Source organism: Formica exsecta, unplaced genomic scaffold (assembly GCF_003651465.1).
Source record: "Formica exsecta isolate Colony F162 unplaced genomic scaffold, ASM365146v1 scaffold37, whole genome shotgun sequence".
Classification (NCBI taxonomy): domain Eukaryota; kingdom Metazoa; phylum Arthropoda; class Insecta; order Hymenoptera; family Formicidae; genus Formica; species Formica exsecta.
In genome coordinates, this window is record NW_021850941.1 from 1360100 (window position 1) to 1372778 (window position 12679).

Here is a 12679-nt window from a genome sequence, read left to right on the forward strand (position 1 = left end):
AAGGGACCTCCTGAAACCCGCGCGACGCCTATCCTCTCTTTCGAATCTTCTTCGATAGTTTCGATCGAGCAACTTTTGAGCGCAGACTACTCTTGCAACAATCTATTAAGAAATGCGGATCAACGTACAGATATTTCGCTCTAGTTGTTGCAATATATATATATATTTTTTTTTTATTATATAATTAGTAATGTCAAAAAATATCATATATATTTACATTTGTTTTACGAGTTTTTATTGCAAAGAAAACATTGGCACATATGGCTCAAAAGATCGACATTTACTGTAAGTTTCGCGATTTATATAATCATGATTTTTTCCCATTTAAGGAAACTAAGTCATTATCCACATCAAGATGATCAATAAAACGCGAAAAAATTCACAAAACGAATATTGAGGAGAAATCACCGCGAGTTGTCATACGTGATGTCATAGGTCATGCGTGAGAGACAGAAAGAACGCGATGCGCCATACATACATTTATGAAATCGGACAAATACGTATGCGATGTGGCAACAGGCAGTACGCATCGATTTCCGATATATGCACCATATATCTATATGCTATTCTTCCTCTCTATAGAGTTCGCTACGCCATGCCACGATCCTTTGACCTTGCCTTCCTTTAGGTCATGTTAACCATGCGACCAACATGGCGAAGGGCGTATACGAATTTTCGTTATTTTTCTCTGCTTTACATCGTGAGTGTACGCTGAGGACTATATTGATCAATATTGACTGCACACCACCGCCAAAAATTCGGTATATCAGCGGGATATACATTCATGCATGTGTATGACGATCTTGATAAAATCTGGTTTAAAGTCAAAGCATCTTTTTGCATTATATGGAAATATTTTGCGTTGTATTTTTATTATATTTATTATTATATTGTACTACGTACCAACTTTCATGATTTTCTCTCCATAAAAGAAATACCAAATAAAAGCTTGCAGTTACCTCTTACAATTAGATTTCTTCATACTTCAGAAAAATTATATGTATATTTATAATTCATAATTATTCTCGAAAAAATATTTATTTTAAACAATATATTTATTTAAGTTTGTAATATTCTAATTAACAAATTTAGTTGCATATAAATGAATATAAAACGCGTTATTTTTGCTACAAAAAATATAATATTTCTATTTTTCAGCTAAAATATAAACAGGCAGCTAATAAGGAAAGGTAGGCTCAACAATAATGTATTTAATTTTCAAAACGAATATTGAGGAGAAATCACCGCGAGTTGTCATACGTGATGTCATAGGTCATGCGTGAGAGACAGAAAGAACGCGATGCGCCATACATACATTTATGAAATCGGACAAATACGTATGCGATGTGGCAACAGGCAGTACGCATCGATTTCCGATATATGCACCATATATCTATATGCTATTCTTCCTCTCTATAGAGTTCGCTACGCCATGCCACGATCCTTTGACCTTGCCTTCCTTTAGGTCATGTTAACCATGCGACCAACATGGCGAAGGGCGTATACGAATTTTCGTTATTTTTCTCTGCTTTACATCGTGAGTGTACGCTGAGGACTATATTGATCAATATTGACTGCACACCACCGCCAAAAATTCGGTATATCAGCGGGATATACATTCATGCATGTGTATGACGATCTTGATAAAATCTGGTTTAAAGTCAAAGCATCTTTTTGCATTATATGGAAATATTTTGCGTTGTATTTTTATTATATTTATTATTATATTGTACTACGTACCAACTTTCATGATTTTCTCTCCATAAAAGAAATACCAAATAAAAGCTTGCAGTTACCTCTTACAATTAGATTTCTTCATACTTCAGAAAAATTATATGTATATTTATAATTCATAATTATTCTCGAAAAAATATTTATTTTAAACAATATATTTATTTAAGTTTGTAATATTCTAATTAACAAATTTAGTTGCATATAAATGAATATAAAACGCGTTATTTTTGCTACAAAAAATATAATATTTCTATTTTTCAGCTAAAATATAAACAGGCAGCTAATAAGGAAAGGTAGGCTCAACAATAATGTATTTAATTTTGATTGAAGATTTGGTATTATTTTAAATATGTGCGTATTTCTTCATTAAAATACTTTTTCTTAATATATTATTCGAGCGGAAAAACGGATTGACGTGGGCGTAGTAGATTGGACTTTCGCGGCATCAAAAACATCGGCGGTCTCGTCATGGAATGTTAATGAAATTAGTTTCTTTTACTTTCACATTGTTTGCGCATTAATTAGATTTAAAAGCACGGATTAGATTTAAAAGTACGGACATCCGTCGTAGCGAGCTTTTTTAATAAACGTGGTGCTTTGGGGATGCATAAATGACGACGCGAGAAAATAGCAACGAAGAAAAAAAAGGCGAAAGCGAAAAATAAAGGAGGGATGGATACGGATGACGTTTATATCAGGCAAACCATGACTTGGCTAAAAATTTTCCATAAAATTTCACTCAACAAATATAAAATTTTACTCGAGAGAAAAGGGGTAAGTGAAAAAGAAAAATGTTGCAAAATTCATCGATATGCAACATCGCCATGAAACGCTCGCCAAAAATAATATTACTTTAAGTTTCACAAGTTTTTTAAGTTACGAGTACTCAAGCGGAGCAACACTAAAAAAACTTTCAAGCAAGTATAGGAGAAAATGTAGGTGATGTTCCCTTATTTTTTGATTAAAATAATAATGTAATTGATTACACATAATTTCTATTCCTATAACAATTATATTGTTTTATTTAAATATGCTATTGATCATTACATCTTTCAACTGGAAACAATGTAAAAATACTCAATCTTTTCACGAGTTTTATATTAACAATAACAATAAGAGCTTAATGAGAGATCGCTTAACGAGCGGTTTATCTGGAAGCATTATTAAAGGATTTCGCGCGAAAAACGACCGAGCATCTGTGTGCAATAAGCAACGGCTGTTAGATACCACGATGCTTAAAGCCGCTGTTGCTTCTCATGATACTCGTAACAGCTTACCATGCTATCATCGTAATGTTAGTTATGGAAAACGCGTAGCAATATTTCTCAGAGAGGGAGACGGAGTATAGTTAAATAAGTAATTTGGCACAAACTGCTAATGATTCATAACATTTTAGCACAAATTAAACATTAATTCCTGCCACGTGTCATGATATCACGTGGGACATGCAATTCCAAATAAAACTTACAAAGTACATTTTGTACGTAGGCTAATATCATTATTCTCTAGAGATTTGGTTCGCAGAATTTAACTATGAGATATGACGAATTTCGAAACATAAACAAAAATATATAATCTCCTGTATATAGAAATTGAAAAGGAATTAAATTCGTTGCAAAAGAGTGACAATTTCTTCTCAATATAATTTCAAGAATTCTTATTTAATTTCTGTCGCAGTACTAGTAATGAAAATTACAATTTTACATTTTATGCGTTCTTCAAGTTCCATTTATTAGTTAGCGAATGCGAGGTCAAAGAGACTTTTGATAAACGGGTGGAAATAAATATTTTCGACTTAATATAATGTTAAAAGCATTAAATTGAAATTTTTACGCGATTTTTTGTAGAACAATGAAAATAATTAAAATAATTAATCATAGTAATTAATTAATTTTTTATTATATTTTAAAATTATACATTTAAATTTAATTAATGAAATTTTTAGTATATTACCATACTCTACTTTTAATCTTTTATTATCTATATTTCATTTTGACCGACCTTTATGTACAGGCTACCATTTTGAGCAAGGTAATGGGTTCTACCTAAATGAAGTCAAGATATGTATCATTCATTTAATAATATTTGACAGCTTGTAGATAATTTCTCTCAAGAACAATCGTATTGGCCAACGTAAAATTTAGTCGTAATCGAGAGTCGTTATAAACATCAGTTATTGTGTCAGTTTCCCAACTTCGTTATTTGAATAGTTTGAATTCTTCAACAGCCTGATTTCAGTATTGCATTCTGAGAAATTCCATTAATGCGGACACTTGATTGCCATAGCAGAGTTCATGATATGCAAATGCCTTTCCGCTTTAAAGATGTTCAATGTTTTAAACTGTATGCAATATCGATTAAAGATTAGTTATTTTAAATAATAAAGTTTTGCTTTACATTTTAACTGAAAGAAAGATAAATTATATTTCTATAGACTTTACGAATTGAAGTTTTTTCTTGTATGCATTTATACAAAATTTGTACCCACAAAATTATTTTAATTTTTGAAATGCGCGAATGTTTTGAACAATTACATACAAAAAAATCAGGGTCTTTAATTAAAATTTAGTCTTGCAGTAAAAAAAAAAAAAATATAAATTTATGTTTTCATCTTTTATATCTTTCCACGATAAATATATTTGTATATTTATCTCAAATACATGCAATATAATTATTAATTATTTTTATTAAAATAAATAATTATATACATACATAATGTATATATTAAATACCAAATTATTTTTTAACATTCTTCACGCGACATTCATAGTCTACTTACTTTACTCTCTCTGCATTGTACGTATAATGACTTCTATATGGTCTGAGGGAACATTAGCACTGGAATACGAAATAAACTCTTTTCTACTCTACTCACCTCCTAATACTATTTTGGTAATGAAACAAAGAACCAGTCAAATTAAGGTTAAAGTTAATTCGACATTGTGGTAAACTCGCATTTCAGATTATCTGACTAAGATGCGCATATTCTGATGCTACAGCTTCTAACACGCCGCGACGATCGTACTATGACTCTGGTAGATATTTTCGCTCTATATATACGCACTGAATAGAGAATAGACTAATTATAACAATCCATCTTCCTGATTGGAGTAGACAGCTATGTAAATATTGCATTAGTAGCGACGCGCTTCCGTCAACATATAGTTGATAAAACTAAAAGATCACGTAAAGAGAATATTTGCCCCGCAATATATTTCTCTATCTGGAATTTCTTTATCGAAAAGAATCATTCCAAATTTACGAATTAATTTAATAATTAATAATTGTTAGAATCTGTTTATGTCAACTTTCTGCGCTCCTGATTGCATTTGTCTATTTGTAAGTAATTACTTACCTCTAAGTTTCTAATATCAATTTAATTGGCAGTACATTTTAAAATGTGAACATATTATAATATATTAACAACAAACGTTCTGCTTATAAATTGCAGAAATAAGAAAAAAATTATCTTAAAGAGCCACTTATAGATAAAAATTAAAAATTTTTAGAGAGAGAGAGAGAGAGAGAGAGAGAGAGAGAAAGAGAAAGAGAGAGAGAGACTTTTATTCGAATTTTAGTATTTTACTTTAATTTAAGTGAAAAGTTGAAGATTACAATTTTTCCATTTATATACACGATTTAAAGATAAATTCTCAATTTTTAATAAATATGTATGTTGTCGATGAGGTGTGGTATATAAGTTATATACTTCTAAACAATATGCTATATATATCTCCAATTTTGATTGCAAGATACTAAGTATGTTTTTCACTTAAATATAAAACAGATTTTAATATATAGTATTTTTAAAACAAAATATTCATTTATCAAAAAAACAAATAATAAATATATAAAAATAAGAAAAAGAGAAAAAAAAATTACTTTTTATTCTACTATCTATTAAGACTTTTATTTGTTCTATATTATGTTTTTAAAAAAACACTTAAGCTTTCAAGGGACACACAATTTATATACAATACTCATTTCTTTACGTACTTGTATTTTACACAGATTATATGCGATTTAATCTGACGTGAAGTATTCTTTAGGATATACAAATGGAGAACGGTAGTAATGATGAAAATATTGTAAGAAAATACATTACGAAGATTTCAAGAAAGATTGCTATACGCACGTGAAATATCGTAGATGAAACATACGATAATTTCGGAGAAGAATACAATAGATTTTTGATTTAATCGAAAGCTTTACAAAAAATCTGAAAAAATTTAAACTTAGACTAATTTTATCAGAATTAATATAGCAATAGGATTAACGTACCGCCTTTTAGCTTACCGAAACAAGGACTAAAGTATAGCGAAGAACTGCGAGATACATGGTTCGTGAGTTCGAACGATTACCATCAGCAGATCGGAGAGGGGGATGGGGGGAGGGAGAATTTTCTCTTAAAAGATTTTTTGAAAATCTTTCGTTGACATCGTACGTTACGTCCGCTCAATATCTTGATATGCCACGTCGAGAACATGAAAATGTCGGTCGAAAGGATTACTCGGCTTCTCCTCTTGACACCGCTGCTTCGAGAGTTCACGCGCTTACGAGAGAACAACCCTTTTTCGTATTCATGCCTTCGAGCCAACCCTTACCCACAATCTACCGCGGCTTAACTCACTCGTGCTTATGACCGCGCGTACGTGTGTTCCGAAATTTATGCTAACGTCGTAACAGCAATTTCTTCCCACCGCCCATTTCTAAACCGAGCTTTTCCCCACCGAGAATTTTTCACTTCCATTTTCGGCCGATATCTTTCATCTGTGCGCCATATTTCCCATTCTGGCTGACCCGTTATGTCAGATCCCATCGAGAAAACTGGTAATTCTCTCCTGCGTTGTTGATAACTGATTATATAATAAATATCTTTTCCCCCACGTAATTTGTAAATGTAAGCACTTTTATATATAATTATATATATATATATAAATCTAAAGAAAAAAAGTATGTTAAAATATTTAAGCATTTTTAAAGACAAGAATCTAAAAATACTTTAATACGTAAAAGTAAAAGTTTAAATTTCAAAATATTCTATGTACAATTGAATTAAAATACATTTTTAATGAGTGTATTTGACATTAATATTTTAATAATAATAATACTAATAGAGAGAGAGAAGGGAGAGAGAAGGGGGAGAGAGAGAGAGGAGAGAGAGAGGGGAGGGAGAGAGAGAGGGGGAGAGAGAGAGAGAGCAAATATGTAAAATTGTGTGAAACGTAATTACAGATTATCTTTGTTAACACCATATGAATTTTAATAAATTTGATTATTTATATTTATTGAAATAATACGGATTATTAACAAATATTAGTTGCCAGACTGTGTTTCGTTGCCAGTTTCGATGTTTTATTGCGTGAACTCGATAATTTTATTCTGCGTGTGTGAGATATATCGGGCAGGCGCTAACAAACTTTACGACAAGCTGCCGTACCAGCTATTAATGCGAACAAAACTTTGTTTACTGCGTCAGTTAGTCAATAATAATAGACGGCTATGTATGTTGTCGGGTAAACTCCGCTAATCAAGCATCATCTCGTTAATCAACGTGTAAATCCTAATAAATTAAATCGTTCCTCATTTCACAAAAACCCTTACGGACAAATAGAACAAAAATAATATGAGGATTCTTTCCAACTTTTGTTCTTTCATGGCAATCCATTTTATCGGCGTTTTGCACAGTTTTCATGTCGTAGAAATAAACCTGCATGTACCAACAAATACGTCTATTATCTTTTAAATAAGTTGTTATCATAACAATATATTTTGAATCGAGAAATATTTCTAAAAAAAAAATTATACATACATATATATATCCATCATTAAGCGAATAGCGCATCAACCATCATTCATACTTGAGATGTTTTATATATATACATATAACGTAAATACAGATTATATATATATATATATATATATATATATATATATATATATATATATATATATATATATATATATATATATATATATATATATATATATATATATATATATATATATATATATATATATATATATATATATATATATATATATATATATATATATATATATATATATATATATATAATCTGTATTTACGTTATATGTATATATATAAAACATCTCAAGTATGAATGATGGTTGATGCGCTATTCGCTTAATGATGGATAACTTGCGGAACATGTAAGTGACGCGCTCATTGCATATGCTCGTGAAATGTACCCAGCGGAATTTATTACATTTTGATATTGATGGCAAAAGTGATTCGCTTAAATTTGCCGATATACTAGCTTTGTTACAAATTTAATCCAATTTAAGTTTCTTCTGTGCCATTGAATTAACCATGCGCCATTGTTGTATCAAATCTAATCTCGGATCGGTCTAAACGTGAGGAGCGCGTATAAATCGTGCGGCGATATATATTCTGAGATAAATTATCGTAGTCTACATATATGTTTGGCACGTATATCTTTCTTTAGATTTGAACTGAATTAACGTCTAGCTTCAAAAAAGATACGAACATTTCTGTCTACAAATTAGATATGTTTTAAATTTTTTATTTAAAGAAATTTATTAATTTTAAAAATATTTGAGATATTGATTTTGCGATTGTTTAAAGTTTAAAACGAAGAAAGAACGTGCCAGATACAGTTAAGATTTTGTCTTTGTTTTATTTCTGACGCTGATGTGTTGCACAAAACTACTGCAACTTGCTCTTCTTTTCAGAGCAACCTCTTTTTATTTTTATTTTGTCTCGTGATTCGCCTGCGAATACAGCCAAATACCACTAGGAAAATAAATTTCCGTTTACTCGACCGACGTCCAAAATGAAGGAAAAGAGGGGCTCATGAAAACTTATTTAGAAGATCCACAAAAAATACAAACGATAATAGACGAAACTGTGAAACGACATACTGCGAAATAATGAAAATCAATTGATTGTAAAGAAATGAGATAATATGTTAATGTGTGCAAAAATTTCTCTTTTTCTAAAGTAGACGACATATATTTATTTAAATTTTAATGTTTTCAGTTGTTAAAGCGGTAAACTTATATATATAAATTATTTATTTTAAGTGGAGTAGCAAATTGTACGTCACAAAATTTGACACTTGTTTTCTATTTTTATGTATCGAGCATATTAGAAATTTGTGACATTTTAAGAGAGCAAGAAAAAATTACAAGTTATTATTTTTTTTGCATAATTCAATTTTATTATATCAATTTATTAAAATTAAATGACAGATTCTTGATTTATTAACGATACATTTAATTCTCTTGGAAAGTGAAAATATTTGGCGTAAAATTAATATTAAATTAATTTATATAAATAATTTTTTAATTAAACTAAGATAAATTATATTCTTGAAATAAACGTTACACTGTATATACGATGGTTCATTCATCACAATTAAATTAATTTTTTGGCAATCTAAACGTAATTTACCATTCTGATTTAGAACGCGCGATGAGATATAAATCGCAAAATAGAGTGATTAACAAAAGACTTCAAACGATAATAGACGAAACTGTGAAACGACATACTGCGAAATAATGAAAATCAATTGATTGTAAAGAAATGAGATAATATGTTAATGTGTGCAAAAATTTCTCTTTTTCTAAAGTAGACGACATATATTTATTTAAATTTTAATGTTTTCAGTTGTTAAAGCGGTAAACTTATATATATAAATTATTTATTTTAAGTGGAGTAGCAAATTGTACGTCACAAAATTTGACACTTGTTTTCTATTTTTATGTATCGAGCATATTAGAAATTTGTGACATTTTAAGAGAGCAAGAAAAAATTACAAGTTATTATTTTTTTTGCATAATTCAATTTTATTATATCAATTTATTAAAATTAAATGACAGATTCTTGATTTATTAACGATACATTTAATTCTCTTGGAAAGTGAAAATATTTGGCGTAAAATTAATATTAAATTAATTTATATAAATAATTTTTTAATTAAACTAAGATAAATTATATTCTTGAAATAAACGTTACACTGTATATACGATGGTTCATTCATCACAATTAAATTAATTTTTTGGCAATCTAAACGTAATTTACCATTCTGATTTAGAACGCGCGATGAGATATAAATCGCAAAATAGAGTGATTAACAAAAGACTCCGATGATATATAGTATATGTAATATATTTCAACAAGAAATTAACTGTACGTACATATACATATATGGCGCGGTGTTCGACCTTAGCGATATATACTAGTGCGCTAATGTTTATGTGCCGCGTTTCTCTTATCATTCACGCGACGATAGCAACGATCAAGCAGTTAGGTAGTGGTGCGAGACGCTCTGTCGAATACCTTTTCTAAAAGAAATCACGACAAGTATAAAGAAATATTTTGCTCTAGTTATTACAATTATTATTATTTAATCACAGCTTTAATAATAATACGTAACTATATTGCAACGATATAGGTCTTTATCGAAACCGTGATATTTACTGCATATTTACCGTGATTTATTCATTTATTATTTCAAGTAAAAATCGAAGTAACAGGAATCAAAAGTATAAATTATCATTTTGTTGTAATTTTTATGGACAATAATTATTTTTCTAATAATGCTTAGAGGTAAATACATTTCGTCCGATGCTTTATTGTTTGATTTTTCGACGATTTAAATATAATTTAGATTGAAAACGTACAGAAGTAAAACACATAAATCGCGTACAAAATTGAATAATTAATATAATGAAAGGCTCCGTGATACATTAATCATTTAATAAATAATTAATCTGTAATTTAAATTAATTTAAAAAATAATATTTTATCAATATATATTTTATAATATATAAAATATTTTGGCAAAGAGAATTAATAATAACATGATGTTTTTGGCGACGTATAACGCGCTGTTTGTTTATATATCTTGTTATCATTTGCATGGTGACATTCGAATAGTAAAATAGTAATACGAAACGCTTTGTATATTGTCAAATCTCTATTCTAATCGCGATTGCGAGTATCGGGACATGATTCGCTATAATTATAATTAATGATTAATTTTTCATTATCGATAACCCTCCCAACGGATACACCTTGACGTTGGTGAGAAGGCTCAGTACCTGAAAGGTTAATCTTGAAAGGGAAGCTAAGTATCCAAAACATGCACTTTCAGTGTGCTGTGGACTCGTTGCATTTTTCCGCAACACATCCCGATTTCGCATTTATAATTATCACCGAGGATCGTATTTTTGATGCCAAATTATATTAAATCTCTTTAAACATTGCTAAATAAAGTTTAATGAAAGCTTTGTTCCGACAAGCAGTTTGGCCTGAATCAGTTAAAGATCGGTCGATTGCTCAATAAGGACAAGTGGGATCCTCGTCCATGGTCTCTTGTATATACACCAATAATGTTGCCATACATGTTTTGATGTATAGATAGCCAAACACCACGACCTTCTGTTTTCCTACACTTTGAAGACATATATATTTTGCCTTGATGAGAGAGAGAATTAACTAGGACAACTTAGTATGGTTTTTACGTGCGACAAGAGACATTGACTCCCATTTTATAAATTGTTTATATGATCGGAAATGGGTATTCTTCTCCCTCATCTCCCTTTAAGTCGCTATGATATCATAAAAAATCGTGTTTAAATAAATTTGAGTCATTCTGAAATTCGAGTATGCTATGAGATAAGAGTATTATAAGCACGTTTGTCTAAAAGATATATTATTAGTAAGAGATTAAATTTGAGCTGATGATGTGTATGTAAATAATAGCTTTTATATGGCTTTTCCTGACAGGTAAAATTTTCAAATTATGAACATACACACATATCAGAGAATATTATAGATGTTAGATGTTAAATTAAAAAATTAGAAAATACATAACAAGAGTAAACTATTTTTATAATAATATATTTTAGTAATAATCAACTATAAATAGCGAATATAGTTTTACGCTGTCAGAAAAATATGATTAAATGTGGTTTGTATATAAACATATTATGTTATAAGAATAATTATTTTAAAAACATTAGACAAGCTGTTGCACTGTTAAACATTACGTCCACGTGTGCCTTTGAGTTATTTTTTATTAATACACTGCATTATTTAAACTGATAGATTATTAGAAGCCTATTTAATCAGAAATCGCAATAGAAAATCTATTTTCTTTTGATAAAATTTATTTGAAGGTAATTTAACATAGTTAAATCGGAAACTAGCGATTTCCACGGCGTATTATATGTAGGATGCACATATGTTCCACAGCAGAAAATGTCAAAGCTTTTCGAGTTGGAATTGGAAACCGCGCGTTCTAAATTTTTATACGTACCGATAAAAGTAATTTGCCGTTTCATTACGCAGTATATACAAATCGTGCGCGGAAAATAAATCGGAATAAATATTATGCATATAGCGTAATTGCGACACAGAAAGTTTAGTTCTGCCAAAAATTATTTAGCACGTAAAGTGTGTGTATAACTAAATGTATCATATATCGCATTAATAATTTATATTACAGTATTATGAATATTTGCATTTATATATATATATATATATATTACTGCAAATTAAAAATAAACTAGATATTGTAATTTTGTAAAATGTATGATTCTTATTAGAATTTTCAAATGCAACTAATTTGTTAATTTTTAAATATATAAAATCGTAAATCTATCTACTAATTGCTAGATAAATAAATTCGTGAAAGTTAATTCAATGGATATGCTATACTTATATAGAGATTTGAAAAGTAATAAGTACATTTTTCTTAGAGCACAAATAGTATTCCAGAATCTATCGATTTTTATTAGAAACACATTTATCAAATTGAGAGATATTATTATCCGGACGAGTCGAAGAAAACTTATCCAACGAATTGATCGACAATTATCATCGTGGTAATCTCATGAATTTAACTCAGCGATGAGTCTACGATTAATGCTGCAAAGGCGCGTGGAAGGCGCG